The sequence below is a fragment of the Neovison vison genome, chromosome 11, assembly GCF_020171115.1.
Source record: "Neovison vison isolate M4711 chromosome 11, ASM_NN_V1, whole genome shotgun sequence".
NCBI lineage: Eukaryota > Metazoa > Chordata > Mammalia > Carnivora > Mustelidae > Neogale > Neogale vison.
Window position 1 is genome coordinate 31,625,588 of NC_058101.1, and position 25,541 is coordinate 31,651,128.

Sequence of the window (25,541 nt, forward strand, 5' to 3'; positions counted from 1 at the left end):
TAGAAAAATAGCCTTGAGCCCAAAACTTAAATATTCAACAGAATAGAGAAAATAAACCTACAATCTGTAGAAGTTACAAAAAGGATATTAAGTGGTATAGTTTGATGAAAGAGATTCAAAGCTGGGAGATTTCAGGAAGGAGGGAAAGAGCACAATTTGAAGAAGCGTATAAAGAAGTCTGGACTTTGTGTTGTAGATAATAGGGAGCAATTGAGTGCGTGATTAATTGCACATTTTACGAAGACCGCTCTGACAACACAAGGTAGTGAGGATTGGTTTGGTGGAGGCTATTGGGAAAGTCCTATTGAGAGATATTGGGAATGCCTGGAACAGTAAGGTAAGAAGGAAGAGAACAGATTGTAAGAAGATGAGAAAACAGAGGCACTTGGGTTTGGTCACTGATTACTTATGAAGCAAAAAGTGTTTTAGCTAGGGTCTTTGTCAGGTTCTGACTAAGGTGATTGAGCAAATGATGACCAAAAGAGGAAAAACAGGGGGGAGATTTTGAAAAGGATTTGGGGCAAGGATAAAGAGTTCAATTTTGAGCAACTGAATGTTAGATACTTGTGGGACAGTGAAGTGAATGTGAAGTAGAAGAAGAAATTCAGGATGACCTCTGGAACTCTGTACTGGGTAATATGACAAAAGGTCATTTTTAAGACTGCGATCAGGAATACATAAGAATGATCAAGTTTGGAGCTAAATAAAAGAAGCTAATTTAAAGAAAGATGGAGCCTGGGTATCTGTAAGTAAAATGTTTTGTATCAGTTAGGATTAAGTTCAGGAGAGTAGAGCAGAAATCACTCATAGAATTATGAAATCAGTAAGAACTTTCTTTCTCTCTTATGGTAAAGAAACATGATGGGGGGTCTGGGTGGCTCAGTGAGTTAAGTCTCCACCTTTGCCTCTGGTCATGATCTCAGGGTCCTAGGATCGAACCCCACATCAGGCTTTCTGCTCAGCAGGGGGCCTGCTTTCCCCTCTCTCTCTGCCTGACTCTCTATTTGTGATCTCTCTCTCTCTGTCAAATAAATAAATAAAAATCTTAAAAAAAAAAAAAAAAAGAAACATGAAGGTTTCTTCATATGGTCTAATATGTCACTTAGTCAACCTGGATGTACCTTAGTTATGAACTGTTCCCCAGCTTTCAACTGTTAAAATTTTGGAAGACATAAAGCAAACTTGAAAACTTCTCTTTGACAATCTAGTATGTTAAGCACAGATTAGTTATTTGGACATAGCAAAATCTTTTCTAGATTTCTAAGGTGAAGTTACTTTTATCTTCATTTTGTGGATGAAGGAAAAGACTCAGAGAAGCTAAGAAGCCTGCTCAAAGATCAGAGTCCGTTAGTAAATAGCAGAAACCAGTTTTCTGAACTAGGACCCATGTTCTTTCGTAATCTGCTTCCATTCTTGGATTTCCGGGCCTGGGGGTGGAGTTTTTGGAGAAAGGCAGTGCCACAATATGAGACAGTTGAGTAAGTATGGATAAGGCACTGGGTAGAGGACAAAATAAATTATTGCGGGAGTTTACAGCATTCACGGATAGAGAGTAGGGATGATACTGATTGTTTATATAATTCTTTTGCTAGATTATCTATTAGGGATGCTTCTTTATTGGAACTTTCATGTGTTATTTTAGTGTGTATTCTAATCCAATTAGAGAAAAAGAAAGTTTACATTTCCAAGGCAAGGAAATGTAAATCTATGGATGTATGTGTGTGTATAAATTTCTTGGATAATGCATAAGTTTATTTGGGTTTTTTAAGTTTGAAGAGGTTGAAGCCTCCATACACTCAAAAATTTCATTGATAGAAATTATTTTTCTTCCCATTTAACGGACAGTGCCTGGACTTATTTTTATAGTGAGAGGCTGGTAGAGTAATAATTTTCTACTGGCTCAGGTTAAAGAGAAAACAATAGACCCCAAACAGCATCACTTAGGTTAAAGCCCCAAGTCAGTCAACCAAGACTCTATACTGAACTTAAATGCAGTTTCAACCACCCGGAGTTTAACCCTTGGCCTTCAGTCAGGAATTTTCAGGTCAGCACCAGTAAGATTATCTGTCACATGGGTGCCCTTCATCCCTGAAAGGAAGTTGAGATAATCCTCTTCCCTAGAGGAAGGTGACTTCACCTGAAATAATCCTTTTTTCCTGTTTATGATTTCCTCCTACTGCCTTTGAAAACCTTTCCTTTTCTGTAGCCCTCTAGGTCTCCCCTCTCTAAGCTACATGGGGTGATGCCTGATTCAGGAAGTGATTAATAAAGCCGATTGGATCTTTACAATTTACTTGGTGTAATTTTTGTTATTTAACACTAGACAACTACTATTTCCATACATATAAAAGCTACATTTTTTCCCACACAGCCTAAAAGACTAAAACTCTAAGTATTGATAAAAGCTTAATTTATAATGCATTGTCCCTATTCTGCTAAGACAAAACACACTGATCTCAGGGATAAATCTGTTAGAATTTGTCATGCTTTTTCACACATCTAGAAACAAATGTTGGCATATGTCAGACTTCATGGAATGGCAATATTCTAATAATAGCTGCGTGTTATGCAGTATCTTATAAGAAGGAAAATAATGTTTATATATGAAAGTGGTGAATATATGTAGGCTACGTTTTCAGATTAATAGAAGAGCTACAGAACTAAAAGAATTATCCATGAAATTAAAATAGCTAAGATACTATCGTATTAATATCATTAGAATCATTTAAGAAGTTGTCACTTGAAAAGTATCCAAAAGAAGAACTGGTTCAGAGTGACTGGAAATATCTGAGAGAAAAACAACCAAGTTATTTTGCATTTGTTGAAAACTAATAAGAAAATTCCAGTTCTTTTTAACGAAAAGGTATTTATTCATCCATTGTTAATCCACTCATTTACTTGTTCTTTAATTTATTCAACACACCATTAATTGTCTTTTTTATACTACATATACGCACTATGGGATAATGATTTTTTTTTTTTTTGGGATAATGATTTTTAACTAAGGATAACAGCACCCACTTAATGGACATTTGATTAATTTGATTGGGGCCATGAATGAACATTTTGTGTAAAGAAGAATCATTCCACTGAAAAGATTGTCAGTAGCACTTGCACTGAGAAACATTGTGTGTACAGAAACACTGTACAGTCTCTTTTTAAATTATTTAATTATTTAATTAATATTAATTTAATTAATTTATTGTTTATTTATTTATTTTTATTTAATTTATTTATTCGTTAGAGAAAGATCACAAATAGGCAGAGAGGCAGGCAGAGAGAGAGGGAGAAGCAGGCTCCCCACCAAGGAGAGAGCCCGATGTGGGGCTCGATCCCAGGTCCCTGGGATCATGACCTGAGCTGAAGGCAGGGGCTTTAACCCTCTGAGCCACCCATGGGCCCCCACTGTACAGTCTCTTAACTCCAAGAGACTCATAGCTTGGTGGAAGAGTGATAGAAATAGACCAGAACCTGCTCTCCTGGATGGCAAGTGCTTGCACGCAGTCATTCATTGGCTGTGACAGAAGAATGGCCCAGCAGAGTCAAGAGAGGCATGGATGTTTTCTCAGGGAGATAATCCATGAACCATAAGGAGTCAGCCAGGAAGAAAAGAGAGGTGAAAAGTGTTCCAGAAGAAGAGCTGTGATGGTGAAGGCAAAGAAGCATGAGAGAGAACGGTGGTGTATTCTATATAGTTAAGATGGTTCATTGACTTTTCATAGGTAAGTGCAAAAATGGTGAGATAATAAGGCCTGAGGAGACAAAATACAAGTCATACTGGACATGGGGAGGCAAGCTAAGAGGCTGTAGCAGTAATCTGGTGAGTCACTGGTGAGGTCTGACCTCAAGCAACTGCAGAGAAGAAGGAGTGAGGGAACAGACATGAAAACATCATAGGTTTCTTTGTCTAATGCCTATACAGATTTGCCCCGATACCCAAAAGTAGAGCGTTCTGTGAAAACTTTTGTAAATTGAAATGACATAAAATGACGAAGCAATTATCATTAATTTACATGGAATCCAAGTTTGGATGGGCCTGTCTTCTTTCTATTAAAATAGTACAATATTGTTTGAAAAATGTATCTTGAGCCCTGCAATGGGCTCTGCACTGAGTAGGGACTCTCCTCGACATTCTCTCTCTTCCTCTCCCTCTGTTCCTTCCCCTACTTGCATATGCACGCTCTCTCTCTCTAAAACAAATAAATCTTTTAAAAAAATAAAATAAATCTGGACGCCTGGGTGGCTCAGTGGATTAAGCCTCTGCCTTCAGCTCAGGTCATGATCTCAGGGTCCAGGGATCGAGCCCCACATCAGGCTCTCTGCTCAGTGGGGAGCCTGCTTCCTCCTCTCTCTCTGCCTGCCTGTCTGCCTACTTGTGATCTCTGTCTGTCAAATAAATAAAATCTTAAAAAAAAAAAAAATAGAATTGGAAATAAAAATAAAAAATAAAATAAAAATAGGGGTGCCTGGATGGCTCAATGGGTTAAGCCTCTGCCTTCGGCTCAGGTCATGATCTCAGGGTCCTGGGATCGAACCTCAAATTGGGCTTTCTGCTCAGCAGGGAGCTTGCTTCCGCCTCTCTCTTTCTGCCTGCCTACTTGTGATCTCTCTCTGTCAAATAAATAAATAAAATCTTAAATAAGTAAATAAATAAATAAAATAAAATGCATCTTGAGTTTTCATCTCATTTTATAAAATTGTTCATAGATGAATGTATTAGTGCCAAGTTAAATCTCTATATCACTGGCACATTGTTGCTTTTCATATCTTAGACAGTATTTTATGATATTATTCTTTTAATGTTCAGTCTTGGTTATCTCGTAAGTTTTTTATACTGATGTTCTCTGTAAACCTGTGCTCCTCAGAAAGTTCACCGAAGAGCCACATTTATGTCAGATAATACCTTTTTACTCTTTATTTGGATTATTAGCATTTGTTTAACAAAATTTTAAATATGTCCTCTAGCCCATTTAAAAATTCTTGTTTATGATATTGACCAAGATAAGATTTAACATCCCCTCAGTTTAACTAAACTTAGATAGGCATTTTCCTGAGTAGACCTCTGACTTCCCTTTTCCTAGAACGTTTGGTTTAGAATACTTAAAATTGTAAATTCTTCTTCTGACTCTATGAGATGTAAATCTTCTAAAAAATCCTCCAGTCAATTTCTAGCCCAGAAATGTCTTTCTCAAGGACCGAGAAACAGTCTTTGAAATGTAATCATCAAGAAAGATACTGCTCTAACTCCTGGTTTCTGTGGGAAGATAGGAGACTAATTTCAGGGGAAACCTTGCCCCGAGCTCTAAAACTATCTCTTACCTGAGTTTACTTTTCTTTTGGGCAAGGGCACTTAAACCCACATAGTCTACAATCTCTCCCACCCAGATTTTCATATTCTCCAGTCCTTTATATCAATAAAGTTGGTTTCAGATTGAATTCTGGCCTCCCTTCCCTATTGCAAGAAACCTTGAATAAAATCGTACTTGCTAGTTTGATTCTGTCTGATGCAATTTTTGTTTTGACAAACGTTTTACTGATTTTTTAAGTAATAAGTTGCCTTCATTAATTCTTTTTTAAAAAGACTTTATTTATTTATGATAGAGAGTTAGTGAGAGAGGGAAAAGCAGGCTCCCTGCTGAGCAGGAAGCCCATATGGGGCTCCATCCCAGGACTCTGGGATCATGACCTGAGCCGAAGAGAGACGCTTAACTGACTGAGCCAACCAGGCACCCCACCTTCTTTAATTCTTAAAAGGGTGGAATAAAGGTCTATTTTCTGAATTCCCTCTTTTCCAGTTAATTATAGTAATAATTTTTTCGTAATTTATCTTTCCTTCTACCTCCCTCCCTTCTCTCCCTCCCTCTCTCCTTCCCTTCCTTCCTTCTTTTTTTGGACAAAGAATGTTAAGTCCTATAATAATCTTTGTCCAGAACTGTGCTATTAAAGCAACAGGCTTGGGTGTAAAATTCTTGTCTTTTATTAATCTACTGTGGTCATTTGCCTTATTAGTCCAATTTGAGTTGAAAGTATCAAATTCTTACTGTCTCTTTATTAAAGGAGGAAGGAAAGAGGCTTTTCTTCTACATCCTCATATTTTGCTAATGGATTTCCATTCTACTTTACAGAGGAAGCAGCAGCAAACTATTTGCAAATCCTTTCTGAACTTTCTGAAGAGTCCCTCACCAGACAGGTGTTATGGAACACATTAAGGTGAATGATTATTTTAAGAAGCAGTGCTGGGTTGTCTCCTTCTTCTTGTGTTACCTATCTTGTACTTGTCAGCATATACACAAGAGTTTTCTGTGAAAACAAAACTTTTTCCCAGACAGAATCTTCCTTCTCTAGACTCTTACCGGAATCTAGATTAAGGGCATTTTTTTTTGGAGGGATGGGAAGGAAAGTAGAAGGAAACATAAGAAGTTCTGCTTATGATCTATACTCAACAATTTCTTTGTTATATTTTGGAGTAACAGGCTCATATTATTCTTTAAATGTTATTTTCATTTTTGTTCTTTAAAAAAAATATTATTTGAGGGAGAGAGAGAGAGAGCGCGCATTAGGGAGGAGGGGCAGTGGGCAAGGGAGAGAAAGAATCTCAAGCAGACTTCCCTCTGGGTGCTGAGCTGAACTTGGGGCTAGATTTCAGGACCCTAAGATCATGACAGAGACCTAACTGACTGAGTCACCCAGGTGCCCCTTCTTGCTGTTTTTTTTTTTTTTTTTAAATTAGTTAAGTACCATAGGGGAGAAGCCATAAATATACAAAATCCCTGAAATATGAAACAAATCTCTCCTTTTTCTAAGTAATGAAAGTATCATTAAGACAGGAAGTTAGAAGATAAACTGCTTTTAGTAGAATTACTAGTATTATTCTGAATCCGGATTGATTTCATACCGAAAGTTGACTACAAAGCGGTATGTGCATCATTACTACTCACTGTATCAGTATTGAATATATTCCAATTCTAAGTCCAGATTCTAGAATTTAAATATTTCAATTATTAAGGTCCCTCTGCACCAGGAGAAAAGAAAAAGACAATAAAGAAATAATAAAAAATGTGCAAACTTTATCGTCTATTTTGTTAGATATGGTGGTTCAATCTTCCATAATAATAAAGTATCTGATTCTCTCCTATTCTCACCTTCCTGTTTCTACCCTTAGATTCTTGGATTTCTTAGCATAAAAGAGATTCCAATGAAAATAAACACACAACTGAGTTTTTTAATATGCAGCCTTTAAAATTAAGTTCAACCCAGACCAGCGAAGATTCTGTCTGGATTATGAAGACTTCTTGCACTAGAAATATTTTAAACTATGATAGTTATACTATCAATTTGCTTCCTACTTTTTCTCAAGTTTGACAGTGAACTCACTTTCCTAAATCGACAAACCTTCTTGTCTCCATCTTCCCAAAAGACACAGCTGTGGTAGGAAAGGGAAGAGGAAGGAAGAACAGCATATTTAAATTTATATTCTCCATTCGGTACATCCTCTCTGCTTAAATAGATCTTGCCTTCCTGGTGGGTGTTTGCATTGGTTCTTAAAGTTCAGCCTCCTGGGGCTGGCATTAATGACTCTCCCATAAGTCCTATTTTCCAAAGGCAATGGACAGAGAACTTCAATGAGACATTAGCATCTGAATAGGTCAGGAGTCCTGATATTTAGTGTGACAAAGATTTGTAATATTTATTCATTTAATTATAAATCAAAAGTGTCTGGCCTTTTATCAGCACTTGAGGTTCACATATAATGCAAAGTTTCCTCTCTTAAATCAAATAGTTACCATATATATTATTCAAACAGTAAAGATATATATATCTTATACATATATATATCTTTATATCTTTTATATCTTTATATCTTTTATATCTATCATCTATCTATCTGTCTATATATCTTTTTATGGGAATGTAATGAAGAACTCATAACTTTGCTCTGTAGAGGTCAAATCTGATTTTCTGATTTTATAGAGTGATTGCCCACCATATAACCTCCTTTTTCTGCCATATATTTATGCCCAAAACCTGTTGTCCCTGAGTGTATGACCTATCATTTTGTCCAAATGCCTTTTACAAGCCTCTCTGCTCCTTTTACAAGCTGTCACATTTTAAGGTGATTGTCACCTGCAATCCCTAGGTACTGAATTGAGACATGTCAGAGACGGCAAGAAGAGAGAGATTTATTTCTCTCTGGGTATCACTGCTTTATTGTCATCATTCCTGAGGGCTATGAGGGCTTTTCTTTGTCATATTTTGTGTCATGTGATATTTGCAATGAAGAAATATAAATAAGAAATGTGAATGACCTTATTTGCAAAAAAAGGGGGGAGAGATAAATTAAGCAAGGATTAAGTGATATGTCCCATTGCATTTATTTATGATAAATATCAACAGAAAACTTATTACACATGAGCTACTTTAATGTGTGCACCTTGAGGTAAAACTTGGCACTTGATACCTTGGGCAATATGTGTAAAAAATATATATATACTTTAGACTCTACACTCATCCTATGTATAACTTTGGCCATTATGCTTAACCTCTAGGAGTGTTTGTCTCAAACTTATCACCTGGAATATATTGACATTTGATCTGCTTACCTTACAAGACAGTCAGATGATTCAAACAAAATAACATGTATGAGAATGTCACTAGAACCTGGGGGCTTTTAAATTTTTTTTAAGATTTTATTTATTTATTTGACAGACAGAGATCACAATCAGGCAGAGAGGCAGGCAGAGAGAGAGGGGGAATCAGGCTCCCTGCTGAGCAGAGAGCCTGATGTGGGACTCGATTCCAGGACCCTGAGATCATGACCTGAGCTGAAGGCAGAGGCTTTAACCCACTGAGCCACCCAGGCATCCTAAACCTGGGGGTTTTAATGAGGACATGAAAGCTTCATAAATATTCATATAACTGAAGAGACTAAAATGGAATATGAATTTTAAAAAGTCAGATTAGTGTGATGGTTAAGACCACAGATTCTGGGTTTAAAACCTGGGTTTGCGTTGGCATGTAACCTTGAACAATTTATTTAGCTTGCTCCATTCTGCTTCTTCATATGTAAAATTGGAATAGTACCATGTCTAGTTCATAGTAATATGATGAGGGGTATATCAGTTAACTCTTGCTGCAAAAAGAATTAAACTTAGTGGCTGGAATCAGCTGGGTGATTTCTCTTGCTGCTTTTGCTTGAGTCACTCATGCAGCTATTGGCATCTGGTGAGTTCACGGAGGATATCTGATGGAAGAGCTTCACTCAGGTATGTGGTGGGTGTAGTCATTGGCTGCCCTATCTCTCCACAGGGCTGCTTACACTCAAGGAGGCTAGTGTGGCTTCCTCTACCTGGCAATCTCAGGGCATCAAGAAAGCAAGAGCAGAAGCTGAAAGACTTCTTTCAACCCAAACTCTCAACCCACAAAATATCACTTCTGCTCATTTTGCTGTCAATAAATTCACAAGGGCAACACATTTCAGAGGAGACTTGGGAGATGTGGCAAGATCACTGAAAGGTCCCCCACTAACGGGACCATGATTAAAGGAGCGAGACTGATACAAAGCGAAGGTCAAGCAAAGCTTTATTTCGTGCCAAGCATCAAGAATCAAACTGAATGTTTGGGCCTGCCCTCTTACAGAGAGGGTGACCTCTCTCCTTCACAGACTAGCTTTTAAGGGCAAAGGCCACGCACAGGTGGCCAATGAGATTGTGACACACAGAGAAAGATGCACAGTCATGCTAGGTCACACATAAGTGACCAATTGAATTATAATTTACCCTAGTAGATATTTGAACTAGCCTATCACCTTGGTCAGAATTGGCACCCAAAGGGCGGGACCCATACTCCTTGGTAACTAGGGAGACAGTATGCCCCTCCCACTGATTGGATGTCTCCACCTGGCCTGACCCACCCTTGTATTTGGGCTTTGTTACCTGGGACTGGTTTCTGGGACTTGTTTTTAAGTAAATCCCCTGGGGGAAGGGAGGCAGGGACAGTTAAAGGGTTAAACAACAAGGTTATTGTTTAACCAGATGGAAGCCTCTGGCTAAAAAGGTCCTTACAATCACATTACAAAAAGGTGTGAAAACACCGTTGGGGGGAAGCTTTGCTATACTTTGCAGTCTCCCACAGGATTAAAAGAGATCATATTTGCAAAATGCTTAGAGCAGAGCTTAGAACATAGTAAGTGCTACATAAACCTTTATTGAATAAATCATTAATACATTTTACTGAAGAAGAAACAACATTTAGACTTCCCTATGAAATAAGAGTCTATAAAAAGTGCCATTTGCATGCTGACACAAAGGATGAGTACTGATGAGCTAGAGAGCTCTTCTATTTTTGATGAACGGAAACACTTAATAGAGAAAATGGCATTTGAGTGTGGCCTTGAAGAAAAGGTAAAAAATAAATAAATAAATAAATGGCAGACCAGGATATGTGCAGAATGCTCCCTCCCCTAGCTAGAATCTCAGTTATTTTGCCATCTTTAGCAATAGACCCATATCATTCCTCCTCCATCCATTCTAAAGGTAAAATATCAGATTTTAGAGGACAAGCAATCATGAAACTTAATAAGATTGCTTTGACTGTGAAGTTTTAGGTGTCCCTGCTTACCCTTTCCTAAAGTAGAATAAATTGCTCCAATCCCCTTGGGCTGTTTTTTATTTGACTCATTTTTTTTCCTACTTAAGCAGGTGAGGAAAATAATAATAACTAATATCTATTAAAAATTTGCTAGACACTGTTCTACATCCTCTACATCTGTTAATTAATCTAATCATCACTCTAACTCTGTGAGTTCAACATTTATCCCAAGATGAGAAAATTGAAGCACAGAGAGGTTAAGTAACTCACCTCCAGTCACACACTTAATGTATGTCAGCAATGTGTTTCAACCACAGGCAGTCTGTCCCCAGTGCCTGTGACCTTGTCAGTGCCACGATGGGCTCTCTGCTGGCATCCCAGATAATTCATAATATAATAGATTCTAAGGTTGCATGCTTTCATTTTTTTTTTTAAACAAAATGAAATTTCTAATTAACACCCAAGTCTGAAAATCTATAAGAACTCTATACTAATGAGTCACAGAGCATGATACTATAGAGTATTACAGCTGGAAGATATCATAAAGCTCATCATCTGATGTGACTACCACTTTTTATAGTTAAGGAAGTGAGTAATGTTTTATTTATGATACATTGTGAACTATAGACATTGGCTAAATGCCAAAGAATGTTCCTGTCTTTGCACATGTCCCTATGTGAACTTAGAATCAGGGCATCTGGAAGCTGGGATTCAATGATAGCGTTTTGTTCACTTTTTATAGACCACCTAGATAATTTCAAATTCTAATGCTTTGCTATGAAGCTCAATTTCCCTAGCTTTTTTTTTTTTCTGATTCTAAAAATAATAAAAATCATTTAAATTTGCATGTTAATGAACAATATAAATACATAAAAGTGCATAAATGCAAAAGAAAAAGCCCATTTAAAATAAGATTACACATAATCCCACTATCTACAGCTAAGAGCTGCTAACACAATGATCTATTATATCATGTCTTCTGTCTGAATTTTTTTTTTAACAAAACAACCCTTAGATTAAGGTCTTATTTTCTTTTTTTTTTCATTTTAACTGCTGCTAATGTTTTCATCATTAAGTATTTTGATGATGAAATTTATAATAGCTTCCTAATGATGGAGATTTGGAATATAGGTGAGGTTCAGTGGGGAGAGGTCTGGAGACTCAAATTCTTGGGATGTCTTTGGTGCAAAATGGTGGTTTATTAAAACATGGTGAGAGGACCCAAGGGCAGAAAGAGCTTCTACACTGGGGTTGTGAGGGGTGGCTGATTATATACTATGGAGTTGATATATAATATGGGGGAAGATAAGGAAAAGGGAGGTTTTCAAAAGAACTTTTATATGCTAAAGAGGACCTACAAGAAACTGGAGGTCTTGCCATTATCAAGTTAATGTTGTTTTTCTTTCTAGCAAGGCATTAACATTAATATAGCTGGGAGCTTCCTGGAGGAACATTAGAGTCTGACTGCTTCAAGTATCTGTCAATGGGCTGAAGGTTATAAGGAGATTTAATTGTATCTACATTTCCTTTTGGAAGCTAAGTTATTGATAGAGATGCTTTGTTCCTGTAGATTGCCAAGACATTTGTAAACTGAGGGAGACTCAATTCTTGTAAGTTTAACTATTTGTTTTTCCTCTCCTTAGCTTTAGGGCATCCAGGACTGCTTGAGAATTATCACAAATATCCCATGGAGGGGGTAGTTGTAGGGTGCCAGCTTCTGCTTCATCCTTAGCTTACCTTCTATTCCCTTATCAATAGTATTTCACTGTATGGTTATAATATCATCATGTATTGTTTTCATTTAATGACTCAGCTTCTTGTATATTTTCCACGATCCTGGCTGTGGTGTGATGTTCTATTTCCTTTTAGTTTAATGACAATACAGATGTCCCAATCTGTATTAAATCTCAAGTTTTGATACTGCTCAGGGCACCTTGATTGAGCTCCCAGAAATCAGAAAGGGAAAGATTATAAAGCTTCAGAAACAAACACGAGACAAGCAAGAGGTGGTATTTTGCAGTTTAGCCTAAGAGGTGAAATAATCTTTTAAGATGTAAATTCTTGGTTAAAATGAGTTTTTTTTATATGAAATCTTTATCAATATCTCTGTACATTTGTCATGTTAAATAAAGTAAAACTAACAAAATCTTAAACATACCGAGACTTGGATTTCAAACCAACTTCTTCACAGGTTCACTCACTCTGTACTCGACTTGGGCTTTCCAGGAGAGAAATTACATTCTTAAATGTACTTGTCACTGTTGGGTCCCCAGTGTGGGGTCCCCCAATAATGGGTTCGTGATTAAAGGAGGGAGACTGATACAAAGCGAAGGTCAAGCAAAGCTGTATTTCACGCCAAGCATCGAGAATCAAACCAACTGGCCAGGGCCATGCCTCTTACAGAGAGTGTGACCCCTCCCTGCCTCAAAGACTAACTTTTATAGAGCAAAGGCCATGCGGTTGAGCCTGGCCACACACAGGTGGCCAATGAGATTGTAACACACAGAGAAAGCTGAACAGTCATGCTAGGTCACACACGGGTAGCCAATTGTACTACAATTCACCCCATAGTATCTATTTGAATTAGCCTATCACCTCAGTCAGAATGGGTGCCCAAGAGGCACCCCGAAGGTGGTGCCCATACTCCTTAGTAGCTAGGGAGACAGTATGCACGCTTTACTGATTGTATGTCTCCACCTGACCCGACTCTTCCCTACATTTGGGCTGTTATCTCCACCTGACCTGACCCACCCTTGTATTTGGGCTTTGTTACCTGGGACTGGTTTCCTGGACTTGCTTTTAAGTAAGTTTCCCGGGGGGGGGGCAATTTAAGTTTTATTGTATAAACAAAAAAATGGCTGTTCAACCAAGGTGGGGCTGCTCTGGCTAAATAGGCCCTTACAATCACTATTTTCTTATTATATAATTAAATTTATTATTATTTTTCTTTCTTTGGTTAATGTTGTTTGGAAGTTATGGTGCTTAGACATTATATTGAGTGTCACTTGTTAAGTAGCATTCTCCAAATACCCTTTGATAAATTGCCTTCTCTTTGTCATATTTCAGAGTATGATGCAGTGTGGATTTCTGAGTTCTTCCTCTAGGAAATCATCCACAATGATTAGAAACACAATATGTTTTGTTTCCTTGGTGGCTCTAGGCCAGGGACCAGCTTTGCAGTTGCAGACAGCCTTTAGGTCCATGCCCTGTGGCTGCTTCCATAATCCCTCCTACAACCTGGCAGTTTACTTCTTCAAGGCCAGCAGGAGAGCACCTCTGTGTTTGAGGAGGCATGTATTTTCTACAGAAGGGCTCACCTTCAAAACCCAGAAAAGCATCTCTGGTTAGAGTCCTTAATTACATTTAAAAAGTTCCTTCACTTTCACCATGTGAATTGAAATATTCCATCATATTCACAGATCCCACCCCCACAAAGGATGTGTGTTATATAAGGGTAGGAGGTCACTGGGAATCATAGTAGAATTTTAACTGCCACAGCATCCTTCTCAACCCTTTCCAGCTTCCCTCCCCTAGCTTCACTTATCTTTGACTTTGACTAAAAATCAGATGTAAATTCAATCTGTGGTTGCTGTTGGCATGTGGTAAAAGCATACACACATAATTTTGGGTAAATCTGATGTTTAAATCTCACCTTTCACCTCTCTAAACCTCATTTAACCTCTCTAAGCCTCATATTTCTTCTCTAAAAATTTCTTCCATGGCCTTGGGAGGACAAAATATGATCATGCATGTAAGGCACCTAATGAGTATCTGCTATACAGCAAAAACTCTGGGGATTTTAGCAACTGTTAGCAGTTAAAGCTTATTATCATTATTCTTTCACTTTGCCATAGGGACTACATCACTTATTAGTTTGTGATAATAGTACTAACTTTATAATGTAAATCTTACAGGACAAGGATGGGTAACTATCTATTAGTTTGTTCTGCTTATATAGAATTTTGAAAGATTTTTTTTTTAAGATTTTATTTATTTTAGAGAGACAGAGAGAGAGATCACAAGTACACAGAGAGGCAAGCAGAGAGAGGAGGAAGGAGGCTCCCCGCTGAGCAGAGAGCCCGACGTGGGGCTCAATCCCAGGACCCTGAGATCATGACCTGAGCCGAAGGCAGAGGCTTAACCCACTGAGCCACCCAGGTGCCCCTTATATAGAATTTTTACTGCAAGAATTGATACTTTCTTAAATCAGGCTTAAAATATTAACTGGCTAAATCAGTGGTTTTCAAACTATTTTATTTCTACAAACACAAAACTCATGACCTTCACAAATGAGACATATTTTCCTGGATAATACCTAGAATCATACACAGTTCTGGATACAGTAATTGTAACTTCAGTATTTCTTCTCATATCTGAATTAGCATAAAGCAGATCTGTGAGTGTGTGATTATTGTAGGGCTACATTGAATTAATGCTAATTAATGCAAGAAATAGTAAAATAATAAAATACCAGTGACATTTCTCACAACTGATCTGAAGATATCATTGTGGTGGGGGTCTGCTGAACTAAAATATCAATTTTGGTAAACAAAATGTTTTAATATGTGATCTTTTGCTTCAAATTAATGAGAATTTACTTAATGTATGATTTAAAATGAAGGCTACCCAAAGGCTAAATGCCCCAGCAGGGAGGAATAGTTAGCAAATTCATTCATTATCTGTTTACATTTTAATAAGGAGTATGGCTTTCTGCTTTTATCACAAGTGTGAATTAAGGGAGAATTGTTCATTTAGGTTGGGTTTGGCTTCCTACTGTGAAGTGTAAGAGTTGTGAAATTCCAAAAGAGCTTCCTGTATTATTAAACCAATGAGCCAAGGAGAGTCTATTCCCTAAACAATTAGCTTTCTTAAGTGAAGTATAGAAAGGAAATCCATGAATTCATTACTTGTTCTTCCTGGATGCAGACATTAGCTGGCATTAAGGCTCTTTGGGTTGTGACATATGAGATGTGATTTCAAAGGAAGAGAGTGATTGCTACTAGTCGCCCAGGAAATCAATCACAGCCTTTTATAATGACACCCACATGCCCATTTCTCATGATACATTTTACCTTAAAATGGGGAAATACATTTTACCTTAAAAGTGGAAAACTGTGGGGGCACCTGGGTGGCTCAGTGGGTTAAGCCTCTGCCTTCAGCTCAGGTCATGATCTCAGGGTCCTGGGATGGAGCCCCTCAACAGTCTTTCTGCTCAGCAGGGAGTCTGCTTTCCCCTCTCTCTCTTCCTGACCCTCTGCCTACTTGTGATCTCTCTCTCTCTGTGACAAATAGATAAATAAAATATTTTAAAAAGAAGTAGAAAATTGTGGACTCAGTAGTGGTTCCCCTCTTGACAATTTATACCTTCCATTTGGAGTTCTCAATTATCAGCATCTTTTATTAGTTATTGTTTGAGTTATTTTACAGGAATATCCAGATGCCACACCAATGAAAACTGGCAAACTCTCAAATGGTGTGATTCTATTTTGGTGACTATAAATCATAACCTACAGCTACAATCCCTGTTCATTCTGTTGTTTGTGCCTTGCTTCAGGTGTTAAATCCAGTGGACCTACTTTCAGGTTCCATTTATGGCCTCATAAATGGTCAGACAAATTAATCTGAGTATAGCAAATGGAAGACTTTCATTAATTTAAACTTAATTAGATAGTGACAGGTTAAAAAAACTATAAAATATTCAACGTAATTTTGAGAAGTATTGCATAAAACACAGGACTTAAAGTCCTAAGTGAAAATACTGTAACTGTCAATTCCTTGGAGCTTGACCTTTAAATCATTTAATATCTAGGAGGCTTATCACACAAAATTGGGGGAGGAATCCTATAGGAGTGTTAACATTATAAAATAAATGAAAGAACTCGTCCAAGTTTCTGTCATGTAGAAATGTATAAGGGAAAAATGGGAAAGTTATTAAGCACATAGACTCTGGAATCAGACAATTTGGATTCAAGACCCAGGTCTTGCACATACTAGGAATATGATCTTGGTCACAAAGCCTTGATCTCTGTTCCTCAGTTTTCTTATCTATGAAATGGGAACAATAATAATAACAACTATCCATAGTTAAAACTAAATCAGTTCTTATACAGCAATCACTCAAAACAATGTCTAGGACACTTTAATAATTGTATACATTCTTGCTATTAATATTATTAATATTCTTTTTAAATCATCATCCTTATTAAATAAAGGTTTTCAAAATATTTATTCTATAAGCCAATCAAATGCTAGGTGATAATAATGGAATTTTGGTTTTTCTTTTTGTTTCTTGTGTTATACCTCACAGTGCTTGGCTCTCCTTGACCAATTTAGCACTGGGAAATTTACTCAAGTCTGGGAAAATTATTCAAAGGAGAAAATAATCCATATCTTCACACCATTTAAAATTGCCCCTTCTCTCATATTCTTAGTCACCCCAATTATTCTTTATGAAATAATAAATGTATCAAAATAAAATAATCAAATGAAAAAGCATTTAAGAAACTTCTAATGTGATGTGGGAAACAAAGGCAAAAGGAAAGTTAAATTTCCTCACTACCTACAGCCCACTGACAAGTCCTTGAAAAAGGCAGAGTGACATTCCTCTAGAACTCAGCTGCCTTGATGTTAATACTTGCTAAGTGCAAAAGGCAATCTTAGCTCAATCCCCAAGATCCTGTGAGTCTACTTTTACATATGGAAATTCCTTTGGAAACTTCCTTTATCTCCACCCACCAAGCATGTGAAGGGTCTCATGACTAAGGTTTTATCATTTATCAGTAATAAATGAACTTTTCCTAACATTAGCTAGACCTCCCAAGGTCCTGGATACCTTGCTTCCAAAATTCCTTAGAGACTTACACTATCCTTAACCCCCTCTCAACTTGAAATATATATAAATGGCCACTCTTCATGACCCTTGTGCAGCTCTTTCTGCCCACAGGTCCTGTCCCTGTGCTTTAATAAAATCACCCTTTTCACCAAAGTCATCTCAAGAATTCTTTCTTGGCCATTGGTTCCAAACCCTGACATTTTTCCTACATTATAATGTACATATTTGCAAACACATATGTGCACTCCACACATGCTTATGAGCTGAGACCTTGACAGATACTATCTTGATTAATTACTTATTCATATTATAATCCTATAACAATTCCATGAAGTACTAGTATTTCTAGGATATAGGACACAGAAAACACAACACAACAGTAGAGCAAAGAGTTTAATAAATTTCTCAAAACCACACAGTACAATGAATATTTGAAGTCACATATGCCAAAATTTTCCTAGCTTGTGTGCACTGAGAAGATTGTCCTCCTTGTTTATGACTAGAGTCAATTGTGACTGGTTGCTAGGTGTCTAGGCCTGATTGGCTATTGTCTAAGTTGTACCCATTGTTTAGTGCCTGGTCTTGGTTCCTGAGGGGGTTTTCAATAATCATCTACCTATTTCTCTTTAAGTTCTTAAAGACTTCTCTTCTGGGATTTTAACCATTCTTATCTTATTTTTCAGGATTTAGAATGAAGAAATCCCCAAAATTCTGTATCTAAATTCTTTGAACTGGTACCCAAAGTATGTAGAGAAATGTCAGAGGCAAAAAAGTGGAGCAAATCAGCTCCAGGATCATTCATCATCTACTTGACATTACAAAACTGTCATGACCTGAATTCTGTAACAGAGATTCCCCAACAGGCAGGGTTAGAAATTATTACAATTTTCTTATAGTGTAGGTATCTAATTTCCAGATGTGCCCAGTGAAACAATTGCTGGAAAACAAAGAATATTTAAAAACCTAGCTTTTCACTTTGATTTTTATAAAAACTAATCATTTGAATTTAACTCTTTTTCCAAGAAAAGTATGTAGTTGAGAAGTGAGGATTCAAAGCAAAATAAAACCCAACAATAATCTATTTGAAGTCTCCTAAGTGGCCTTTTAAAAAAAATCAGTTGATAAACAAATACAAAAGCAATTGTTTTTTTATACACTCAGGCATTTCTTCAGCTTTTGGTAGCCTGGCAAAATAAAAAAGTCCAAGGCCCAAGAGATGAATAATCAGGATAACATTTTCAATTCAGCATTTCTTTAGCTAATTTCTTTTACAAAACAACAAAAATAAGAACATAAATACGACTGGGTACAATTTGGATGGCTTTTAGTCTTCTGTGCATTGCAATCTAAGTTTATTCTAGGTCTAAGTCACAAGTCAGACATCCTTTGTAGAACTATCTAACAAATTTTGTTATAACAATATTGTATATGTTGGAGCAGGCTAGCAGTGAATTTGAAAATGTCCCAGAATCTGAATGGTGAGAGAATGCTCAAACCTAGTGTATTTTATTTATCAATCTACCCTTTGCAGCTTTCACCCCTCCCTCCCACCAGTAGACACTCATTCACAGTATCTATAGTTTAATTCAGAATCAGTTGCATTTTAGACTTATGATATTGAATATGAATTAGTGACTGTCATGGGCTGTGTCCTTCTTTCCTTCCATCTCAAATTTGTGTGTTTAAGTTCTAATTCCCTGTATTTCAGAATGTGGCCAAATTTAGAGACAAGATCTTAACAGAGTTTGTTAAGTTACAATGAGGCAGGTAATTATTGTCCTAACTCAATATGACTATTATCTTTATAAGAAGAGGTAATTTGGACATAGGCATGGACAGAAAGAAGATGTTATAAAGACACAGGGAGAAGATGGCATCTAAAAGCCAGAGAGCTGCCTGGAACAGATCCATCTTACACAGTCTCCAGAAAGAGCCAGTTCTGCTGACATCTTAATCTTGGACTTCAAGCCTACAGAACTATAATAAAATAAATTTCTGTTGTTTAGGTCACATACTGTGTGGTATGTTGTTATGGTAGCCCTAGGAAACTAACTCAGTAGCCTAGTTTTTAGACAGTTCTTGATGTTTATACACCTTGGAAAAGAGAAATTTGGAATTCATCTTTAATCTCATCTAAATTAAAATACATCTTCAGTGTGTAGCACATATGAAATATAAAGTTATAAAATTAAATTGAAAACCAACACTGCCAATTTTAGAGTCCAACTGCACAGTATTTCAGGTAATGGTAAGTGCTACACAGAGAAGCAGAACAAGAAAGTGGAATAGGAAATGTTTGGGGGGTGGTTGTAATTTTAAATCCAGAGTAGGTAAATTGAAGAAGTTGATACACAAGCCATACAGAAATCTGAGGGAAGAATGTTTTAAGAAGAATGCATACCAGTAGAGGTCTCCAAGATGGTGGAAGATTAGGATATCTAAATTTCTTCTGATCCCAGGAATTCAGCTAGATAGTTATCAGACCATTCTGAACACTTGTGAACTCAACAGGGAATTGAAATAAAGAATAGCAGCAACTCTATAAACAGAAAAATGACCACTTTCTGGAAGTTAGGACATATGGAGAAGTGAATCTGAGGTTATATACAGGAAGATAGACCACAGGGGGTGGGGCCCTCCAGCCTGTTACCCTCAAGTGACAGAGCGGCAAAGCATGAAGTCAGAAATTTGAGAAGTCTGGTCTGCTGAGGGACATCGCTTCAGTGGCTAAGCAGGAGGTGGAAACCTTGCTGGGAAGTATGGTCTTAGGATCCTCAGGGTCACAGAAAGACCAGGGGTGCCCAAGTACAGTAGAGCTCGCAGGTGTCAGAGCAGGGAAGCCTGCTGCAAAGACTGAGTAGAAGAGTAGGCTTTCAGCTCAGAATTGTCATGACAGGGATCCTCCAAACAGTCATGCCACTGCTTTTCAAGCAGGAGCCCAACAAGTGGCAGATCCCAGGAGACTCCCCTTCCTCCCCCAGGAGGATTTGCGAGGGAGAACACCACAGGAATCTGCTGGGTTTGGAGACTCCAAATGGGGTTATTTGCCAGAGATAGAAATGTTCAGTCACAGACTGAGTGAGCACAGAATGCATGTGGAGATCAGGGAGACAGGAGTGACTGACCGCTTTTCTGAGGTCGTACAGGAGTGAGGCCCTGAGATCTTGGCTTCCTCAGGGCTGGAGACTAGGAGGCTGCCATTTTTTTTTTAAATGATTTTATTTATTTATTTGACAGAGAGAGATCACAAGTAGGCAGAGAAGCAGGCAGAGAGAGAGAGGAGGAAGCAGGCTCCCTCCTTAGCAGAGAGCCTGATGTGGGACTCGATCCCAGGATCCTGAGATCATGACCTGAGCCGAAGGCAGAGGCTTAACCCACTGAGCCACCCAGGCGCCCCGAGGCTGCCATTTTTATTCTCATCCTCTAAAGCTGTATGGAAGCCTTCAAGAAACAAAAGCTACACAGAGCAAACCAGAACAGATTACTTAGTCTGGCCCCTGGCAAAGGCAGTACAAACCTGCCTGGGACAAAGACACTTAAGAATCAATGCAGTATGCCCCTCCCTGAGAAGGTCAGGAAGAACATCCAGCCAAGACCAAGTTTATTGATCAATGAAAACTATAAAACTCCAGTACTAGGGAATATAACACATAAAATTCATGGCTTTCCCTCATGAATTTTTAGTCTTTTAAAGTTAAGTTTTTGAATTTTCTTTATTTTTGTTTTCAATTCCTTTTTTAAAAATATTTTAATGGTCATTTTTATAGTCATATTCCATCCCTTCATTATATTTACTCTTATTTGTGTGTGTGTGTGTGTGTGTGTGTGTGTGTTTTCTTTCCTTAAAATTTTGGGAGGCAGTTTCTTCTAACACGCAAAATACACCCCAAAATCTAGTGTGGCTCTGTTCTATTCACCAGTCTGATCATATTCTTCTACCCCTCCACACCATTTTGGGTCTTTTTGATTTATTTAATTTATATTTTTCTGCGGCCATTGTTACTTTTTTAGTATTTTTTTCTTTCATTCATCTATTCTTCTCTGGGCAAAATGACAAAATAGAAAGACTCGCCTCAAAAAGAAAAAAAAAAAAAAGAAAAAAAAAAAAGAGCAAGAGGCAATGCTGAGTGCCAGGGAGCGAATCAACATGAACATTAGTAAGATGTTGGAACTAGAGTTCAAAATAATGATTATGAAGATACTAGCTGAGCTTGAAAAATGCATAGAAAGATACTAGAGAATCACTTTCTGGAGAAACAAAATTTAACCAAGTCAAAATAAAAAAGACTATTAATGAAGTGCAATAAATATTGGAGGCTCTAATAGCTAGGATAAAGGAGGCAGAAGACAGAATTGGTGATATAGAAGACCAAAAGATGGAGAATAAAAGTAGAGAAAAAGAGAGACAAACAACTATAGGATCATAAGATGAGAATTTGAAAAATAAGTGATATCATAAAGCAAAACAATATTAGAATAATTGGGATCCCAGTAGAAGAAGAAAAGAGGCAAGAGGCAGAAGGTATATTGGAGCAAATTATAATGGAGAACTTCCCTAATTTGGGAAAAGAGACGGTCACCAAAATCCAAGAGGAACAGAGAGAACCCCCTCAAAATCAATAAAAATAGGTCAATAAACTGACCCTGAATAATAAAACCTACAAATCTCACAGAAAAAGGAAATCCTGAAAGTATCTCAGTACAAGAGGTCTACAACCTACAATGGTAGATATAGTAGACTGGCAACAAACCTATCCACAGAGACCTGGTAGGCAACACAGGACTGGTATGTTATACTCAAGATACTAAACAGGAAAAATATGCAGCCCAGAATACTATATCCAGCTTTCAATTTCATTGAAAATAGGAGGGATAAAAAGCTTCCAGGACAAAAACTAAAAGAATCTCTGATCACCAAAAGAGCCCTAAAAGAACTATTAAAAGGGGTTCTCTAAGCAAAGAGAGAGTCTAAAGGTAACATAGATCAGAAAGGAACAGAGATAATAAACAATAACACTCACCTTGCAGCCAATGCAATGGCACTCAATTCATATCTTTCAATAGCTACCCTGAATATAAATGGGCTAAATTTCTCAATCAAAAGACACAGGGTATCAGATTGGATTAAAAAACCAAGACCCACTGATATTATATCTGCAAAATACTCATTTTAGACCCAAAGACACCTCCAGATTTAAAGTGAGGATGTGAAAAACCATTTAACAGGCATCAAAAGAAAGCTGGGGTGGCAATCCTTATATCAGAAAAATCAGATTTTAAACGACAGACTATGAGAAATAAAGAAGGATACTATATCATACTTAAAGGGTTTATCAAACAAGAAGATCTAACAATATTAAATATTTATGCCACTAACATGGGAGCAGCCAGTTATATAAGCCAATTAATAGCAAAATCATTAGAAAGAAACACAGCAACAATAATATAAAAATAGGAAGGGACATTAATGCTCTCCTTATTGAAATGGATAGCTCATCTAAGCAAAAGATCAATGAGGAAATAAGGACAATAAATAACACACTCGACCAGATGGATTGCACAGATATATTCAGAACATTCCATCCCAAAGCACTAGAATACACATTCTTCTCTAGTACTTATGGAACATTCTCCAGAATAGATCATGTTCATGGTTACAAATCAGGTATAACCAGTACCAAAAGATTTGGATCATTCCCTGCATATTTTTGGACCACAGTGCTTTGAAACTAGAACTCAATCACAAGAGGAGAATTGGAAAGAACTCAAATGCATGGAGAGTAAAGAGCAACCTACTAGGAAATGAATGGGTCAACCAGGAAATTAAAGAAGAATTTTAAAAATAATGGAAACAAATGAAAATGAAAACACAACAGTTCAAAATCTTTGGGAAGTAGCAAAGGGAGTCTTTTTTTTTTTTTTTTAGATTTTATTTATTTATTTGACAGAGAAAGAGATCATAAGTAGGCAGAGAAGCAGGTGGAGGGGGGGAGAAGCAGGTGGAGGGGGGGAGAAGCAGGTGGAGGGGTGGGGAAGCAGGCTCCCTGCTGAGCAGAGCTCCCAATGTGGAGCTTGATCCCAGGACCCCAAGATCATGACCTGAGCAAAAGGCAGAGGCTTAACCCACTGAGTCACCTAGGCGCCCTGCAAAGGCAGTTTTAAGAAGAAAGTATATAGTAATAGAAGTCTTTCTCAAGATATAAGGAAGAACTCAAATATAGAACCTAACCCTACACTTAAAGGAGTTGGAGAAAGAACAGTAAATAAAGCTTAAGCCCAGCAAAAGAAGATAAATGATAAAGATCAGAGCAGAACTCAATGAAGTAGAAACCAAAAGAGCAGTAGAAGAGATCAACAAACCTAGGAGCTGGTTCTTTGAAAGAACTAATAAGATTGATAAACCCCTGGTCAGACATCAAAAATAAAGTAAAATAAATAAAATCATGAATGAAAGGGGAGAGATCACAACCAATATCAAAGAAATACAAACAATTATATTATGAGCAACTATATGCCAGCAAATTGGACAATCTGAAAGAAATGGAAGCATTCCTAGAGACATACAAACTACCAAAACTGAACCAGGAAGAAATAAAAAACACAAACAGACCCATAACAAGTAAGGAAATTGGAGCAGTCAACAAAAATCTCCCTAAAACAAAAGCCCAGGGTCAGACGGCTTCCCAGGGAATTCTACCAAAAATTGTAAAGAAAAGTTAATACCTATTAATTCTTCTGAAACTGTTCCAAAAAGTAGAAATGGCAGGAAAACTTTCAAACTCATTTTACGAAGCTAGCATTACCTTGATCCCAAAACCAGACAAAGGACCCCATTAAAAAGGTGAATTACAGATCAACGCTTCTGATGAACACAAATGTGAAAATTCTCCCCAAAATACTAGTCAATAGGATCCAACAGTACATTAAAAAGATTATTCACCACAATCAAGTGGGATTTATCCATGTGCTGCAAGGTTGGTTCAACATCCACAAATCAATTAATGTGATATAATACATTAATAAAAGAAAGGACAAGACATATGATACTCTCAATAGATACAGAAAAAGAATTTGATAAGGTACAACATTCTTTCTTGATCAAAACTCTTTACAGTGTAGGGATAAAAGGTACATACCTCAATATCTTAAAAGATATCTATGAAATACCCACAGGGAATATCATTTTCAATGGAGAAAAACTGAGAGCCTTTCCCCTAAGGTCAGGAACACAGCACAGACATCCACTATCACTATCACTACTCAAAAGAGCACCAAAAGTCCTAGCCTCAGGAATCTGACAACAAAAAGAAATAAAAAGCATCCAGGTCAGCAAAGAAGTCATCAAATTATCCTCCTTGCAGATGATATGATACTTTATTTGGAAAAAAACAAAAAGGCTCTGCCCCAAAACTGCAAAACTCATACAGGAATTCACTAAATTGGCAGGATATAAGATCAATGCACAGAAATCAGTTGTGTTTCTATACACCAACAATAAGACAGAAGAAAGAAAAACTAAGGGGTCAAGCCCATTTATAATTGCACCTCAAACCATAAGATACCTAGGAGTAAACCTAACCGAAGAGGCAAAGTATCTGTACTCACAAAATTATAAAGAACTCATGAAAGAAATTGAGGAAGACACAAAGAAATAGAAAAATGTTCAATGCTCATAGATTGGAAGAACAAATATCGTAAAAATGTCTATGCTACCCACAGCAATCTACATATTTCATGCAATCCCTATGAAGGTACCATCAACTTTTTTCAAAGAAATGGAACAAATCATCCTAAAATTTGTATGGAACCAGAAAAGACCCTGGAATGTTGAAAAAGCTGGTGGTATCAAAATTCCAGACCTCAAGCTCTCTTACAATGCTGTAATGATCAAGACAGTGTGGTACTGGCACAAAAACAGACACAGGGATCAATGGAACAGAATAGAGAGACCAGAGATGGACCCTCAACTCTATGATCAACTAATACTCAACAAAGCAGGAAAGAATGTCCAATGGAAAAAAGACAGCCTCTTCAACAAATGGTGTTGGAAAATTGGACAGCCACATGCAGAAAAATGAAACTTGACCATTTCCCTACACCACCCACAAAAATAGACTCAAAA